The sequence below is a fragment of the Anomaloglossus baeobatrachus genome, chromosome 9, assembly GCF_048569485.1.
Source record: "Anomaloglossus baeobatrachus isolate aAnoBae1 chromosome 9, aAnoBae1.hap1, whole genome shotgun sequence".
In the NCBI taxonomy this organism is placed as follows: domain Eukaryota; kingdom Metazoa; phylum Chordata; class Amphibia; order Anura; family Aromobatidae; genus Anomaloglossus; species Anomaloglossus baeobatrachus.
In genome coordinates this window covers 232,868,250-232,874,200 of record NC_134361.1, presented here as the reverse complement: position 1 = coordinate 232,874,200, position 5,951 = coordinate 232,868,250, and positions in this window count along the sequence as shown.

Genomic DNA, 5,951 nt, shown 5'->3' with positions numbered 1-5,951 from the left:
ATGATCTAGGGTCAGTGCTCCAAAATGTTTGAAACAACCTCCTGCCGAGATCCATCTACTTCTTAGCAAACAGGATGAGTCCCAAAATGGCTGCCCGCAGTGGTGGTCACTCAGCTTCTATAGAAACCTCAATGGCTGAGCTGCCCGGCTACTGTAATGATAATGAATTAAATATTTTTTTTTCTTTGTTGCGGCCGTCTGACACGCAGGTCAATGAATAACCATCAGGAACACATGGCTCATATGGCTTTTCACAGTTCCTGCCGTTAACCTAAACAAATAATAAGTTAGAAGAGCAACAAAAGTGGCGAAATCTTGAAATATAAGAGCAAAGTCCATATTTGCAGACTCTGTGAAGTCATTTACAATTGCTGTGAGCAATTGTACAAAGAGCTGGACTCATGGACTGAGTGAGATCATACGGGTATGTGATGGTCTACAGAAAAAGTGGGAAGCTTACACTACTCATTACTAGGCCTGTATTATACTCCAGAGCTGCACTCACTATTCTGCTGGTGCAATCATCATATACATACATTATATTACTGATCCTGAGTTACCTCCTGTATTATACTCCAGAGCTGCACTCACTATTCTGCTGGTGGAGTCACTGTGTACATACATTACATTACTGCTCCTGAGTTATCTCCTGTATTATCCTCCAGAGCTGCACTCACTATTCTGCTGGTGGAGTCACTGTGTACATACATTACATTACTGATCCTGAATTATCTCCTGTATTATACTCCAGAGCTGCACTCACTATTCTGCTGGTGAAGTCACTGTGTACATACATTACTGATCCTGAGTTACCTCCTGTATTATACTCCAGAGCTGCACTCACTATTCTGCTGGTGCAGTCACTGTGTACATACATTACATTACTGATCCTCAATTACCTCCTGTATTATACTCCAGAGCTGCACTCACTATTCTGCTGGAGCAGTCACTATGTACATACATTACTGATCCTGAGTTACCTCCTGTATTATACTCCAGAGCTGCAATCATTATTCTGCTGGTGCAGTTGTCGCGGGCGGAGGAGGGGACGCCGCGCTCTCCCACTGCTCGGGTCCGGCTGCCACTGCTGCCGCGGCCTCTGCTGCTCGGTGGCTCGAGCGATGGGCCGGATCCCGGGGACTCGAGCGGCGCTCCTCGCCCGTGAGTGAAAAGGGGATTGGTTTTGGGGATTTATTGTTGTCCGTGACGCCACCCACGGTTGTGGTGATTGTGTGGACACCACCGCTGCTCTGTATGGGGATCCCGGGAGTGGTGGTATGGAGCAGCTAGATGTTGGCCCTCCCCTACGTGGGTAGGGGGTTGGTGGTCCCGGGGCCCAATGATGGGGAGTTAGGATGGTTGACAGGCGGGTTATGGGGCCTGTTGAGGTGCAGGGGCAGCGCTGTGCCGCACGGCACGGAGGTACTCACTCAGCCCAAGGATGATGACACAGTTCACGGTAAACAAGCGGCTGGTTGGACGGGTCCCTCGGACGGCTGCGGTGCTGAAGTTCCCTGCAAGTTAGCGGTGACTGTCTCTTCCCTGCACCTAAATACGGTTGTTGGTAGCGATGGATTCCCACCGGTAACCCGCTCCCCAGCTTGGAAATGAGCCGGAGGAGCCCCTCTCTTGCCCGCAGGCGCTGGCCCTGAGAAACTGGTGCCTTGGCGGTGGCAGTGTCTCTCCAATATGGTTGGACAGTTGCCTTCAATCGGGACTTTGGCTGTTGGGAGACCCGGAGGTCCCCTTCACTGACGGATTTGGCAAATTGTACGGCGACTCCAAGCCTTGCCGGGATCCGAAAGGCCCCTGCCAATGGTGCTGGCTTCTCTTTGTGTACCGGTCCGGTACCGCCGGGCCACCACCCGTCCACAGTCCTTACGGTAGACTCCAATAGGCCACTCCTGCAGACGGTCACCGCTGTCTGCCAACCTTGCTGTCTCAGTCCGGGGCACACACCCGGACCAACTTCAGGCTCTGTTGCTGTCACCTTCTCCTTCACTTCAACTCCTTTCACTTGCTCCTCTACCACTTCCCTCTCACTTCCTTCAACTCACAAACTCAACTCTCTGGTTTTTCCCGCCTCCAGGACTGTGAACTCCTCAGTGGGCGGAGCCAACCGCCTGGCCCACCCCCTGGTGTGGACATCAGCCCCTGGAGGAGGGCAACAAGGATTTTGTGTTCTGACCTTGGTGTGCCTGCAGGGAATGTGGGGTGTGTGGTGGTGTCATGACCTGTGACCCCTGGCTTGCCCAGGGCGTCACACAGTCACTGTGTACATACATTACATTACTGATCCTGAGTTACCTCCTGTATTATACTCCAGAGCAGCACTCGCTATTCTGCTGGTGCAGTCACTGTGTACATACATTACATTACTGATCCTGAGTTACCTCCTGTATTATACTCCAGAGCTGCACTCACTATTCTGCTGGTGCAGTCACTGTGTACATATATTACATTACTAATCCTGTACTGATCCTGAGTTACATGCTGTATAATACTCCAGAGCTGCACTCGCTATTCTGCTGGTGCAGTTGTGACGCCCTGGCAAAACCAGGTAGCCACACAGATAGGCCCCCGCATAACACCTTCCCTCGCAGGGTTACACACAGCAGACCTGAAACGCTAGTCACCTCCCCCAGGGAAAGACAGACACACCAGTGGGCGGGACCAGGCGGATGGAGAACGCCCACCCAGGGGTCTGGAGAGCCCGGGCGGGAAAGCAGTAGTCGAAGTTTAGAGCTCAAGTGGAGTGGAGTGGAGGAGAAGAGCAGCCTGTAGCTCAAGTGGAGTGGAGTGGAGGAGAAGAGCAGCCTGTAGCTCAAGTGGAGTGGAGTGGAGGAGAAGAGCAGCCTGTAGCTCAAGTGGAGTGGAGTGGAGGAGAAGAGCAGCCTGTAGCTCAAGTGGAGTGGAGTGGAGGAGAAGAGCAGCCTGTAGCTCAAGTGGAGTGGAGTGGAGGAGAAGAGCAGCCTGTAGCTCAAGTGGAGTGGAGTGGAGGAGAAGAGCAGCCTGTAGCTCAAGTGGAGTCCACACCTGTGTCAAGGTCTGGGACTCAAGTTGACAGGCGTCGGGGTTGGAGCCCCGCTGTACTGGCTAGGTGGCAGACGGTGGTCCGTGTCTGTCAGGAGACGGGAAGACGGTAGCCGGAGATCCAAGGTGGACCGGGGCAGGGTAGGAACCCGCCGGTACCGACACCGGAGAACTGACCCAGAACCGTGCAGAGGGGGTACTTGGACCCTGAAGCCAGGACTGGAACCAACGGCCTAGCTAATTAACCACTTGAGGGCCGGATTATAGGTCCTGTCCCAACCTAAAGGCCGCTTTACACCCAATGACGTCGCTAACACGATGTCGTTGGGGTCACGGAATTCGTGATGCACATCCGGCCTCGTTAGCGACGTCGTTGTGTGTGACACGTACGAGCGACCGATAACGAGCAAAAATACTCACCTTATCGTTGCTCGTTGACACGCTGTCCAGTTCCCAAATATCGTTGCTGCTGCAGCGTGTACGATGTAGTTCCTCGTTCCTGCCGCAGCACATCGCTACGTCTGACACCGCAGAAACGAGGACCCTCACCTCACCTGCGGCCGCCCGCAATGAGGAAGGAAGGAGGTGGGCGGGATGTTATGTCCCGCTCAGTACCGCCCCTCCGCTTCTATTGGGCGGCCGCTTAGTGACGCCACTGTGACGCCGCACGTCCCTCCCCCTTAGAAAGGAGGCGGTTCACCGGTCACCGCGACGTCACTAGGCAGGTAAGTAGTGTGACTGGTCCGTGCAATGTTGTGCGGCACAGGCAGCAATTTGCCCGTGACGCACAACCGATTGGGGCGAGGACGCACGGTAGCGAGATCGCAGCATGTAAAGTGGCCTTAAGTCCCGAAAAGTAGACAACCACCCACAGAGAAGGTCCGGTAGATCCCAGGGGTCAGCGTCTGATGGGCATGGCTCCCAGCAATAGTACGGGAAGTCCACCACATCACAACACAGTGCAGAGGAAAGTGACACAGACCACCACCAGCCCGGGTGGGGGACCAGCGTACACCCGGCCACGGCGGCCGGCCACCAGCACCTTGGTTAATCACTGGACTTGTCTGATTTCTTTAACCGTAAGCTGAGACTCCCTGGTTTGACCAGGCGCGCCGGCCCCGCCATCACCGTCCCCTGCACCAAGTCACCGCGTCCCGAGGACATCCACCCTACCCACGGAGGGGTTAACAACCAGCTGCCATTCCATAGCCCCGGGTGTCCCACAACAGCAGCGGTGGTGCCATACTTCACCACACACCGTGGGTGGCGTCACAGACTGACTACAGCAAGCCCCGTACAAATACGTCCCCTTTTCATTCGGAGTGTCCGCGCGACCCCCTGGTCCGGAGAATCCCTCGAGCCACACTGCGGGTCCGGATCCGAGCAGCCCGGCTGCTACTGACGTGGGGGCGGCACACAGTCACTGTGCACCGTATATACATTACATACGCTGTACTGATCCCAAGTTAAATCCTGTTTTATACCCCACAGCTGAATTCACAATTCTGCAGACTTCAGAGCTGCAATCCCTGCGTGTCTAGTGTCTGCCCAGTGATTTGCATTCTGGCAGGTATATTCTATACACCCTGTATTCCTTCCTCTTCTATTTTATTGTTTTCTTCCCAAGCTTCCTACTAAACCCTGCATGAGAAGCGCAGCAGTGGATATACTCGCTCCCTCTGCCTCTCCACGCCGCTGACCTGCAGCTACAGCCCAGCTCTCAGGAAACCATCCTTCTGTCATTGACGTCCTGTATATATTTATCCCAGGCGATCACAATAGTAAATGTGAATGAATACACTCCACTAATGGAACCTCGCACAGGAGATCTGCTCACGGGGCGGATCCAGAGATGACTGAAGAAAAGAAGAACAAAAGAGTGACAAGGATCATCATTTTCAGGTTGACTGAAACAGAAACTGCCGTGTTGGAGGCTTAAAACTGGGTGAGGAGCATACAAACTGTGCTACAAAGGTGAGGTTATGAAAGACGGCCAGGGTTGGCTCCAGGTTTTTGTGGGCCCTGGGTGAAAGAGTCTCAGTCGGCCCCATCCACACAGACATGCACAGATACATACACATACAGGCATACGTACCAGGGCTGTGGCGTCGGAGCTCATTTTGGTGGAGTCAGAGTCGTGGAGTCGGTATAAAATGGAGCGACTCCGACTCCTAAAATCTATAATACATTGGGTGCAGCGGTCAGTGCAGAATGTGCTGAATATTTTTTCATAGGAATTTGGGAAAGTTATGAAATGTCCTATAAATGTCTGTTCTATTCCTGATCTAAGGCCACATTCACACACTGCGTTTTTGCTGCGTTTTTTGAGGATACGTTTTTCAGCTGCAAAAGCAGATCAGCTTTTTATAAACCGCATCATCTGAAAGGTCTCTGAGCTCATAGATAATGCTTTCAATAGCAAAAGCAGATTAGAAAAATAACGGACGATGCTTCACACATAAGTACAATCACACTGATGAATGAGAGGCATGAGCAGCATCCAGAAGAGAATGCAGCATTCAGTGTGTGTGAGCTGGAGCCGCAGCGCTGCTCATGTAACTGAGGAACAGCAGCCAGAAGAGAATGCAGCATTCAGTGTGTGTGAGCTGGAGCCACAGCACTGCTCATGTAACTGAGGAACAGCAGCCAGAAGAGAATGCAGCATTCAGTGTGTGTGAGCTGGAGCCACAGCGCTGCTCATGTAACTGAGGAACAGCAGCCAGAAGAGAATGCAGCATTCAGTGTGTGTGAGCTGGAGCCGCAGCGCTGCTCATGTAACTGAGGAACAGCAGCCAGAAGAGAATGCAGCATTCAGTGTGTGTGAGCTGGAGCCACAGCACTGCTCATGTAACTGAGGAACAGCAGCCAGAAGAGAATGCAGCATTCAGTGTGTGTGAGATGGAGCCACAGCGCTGCTC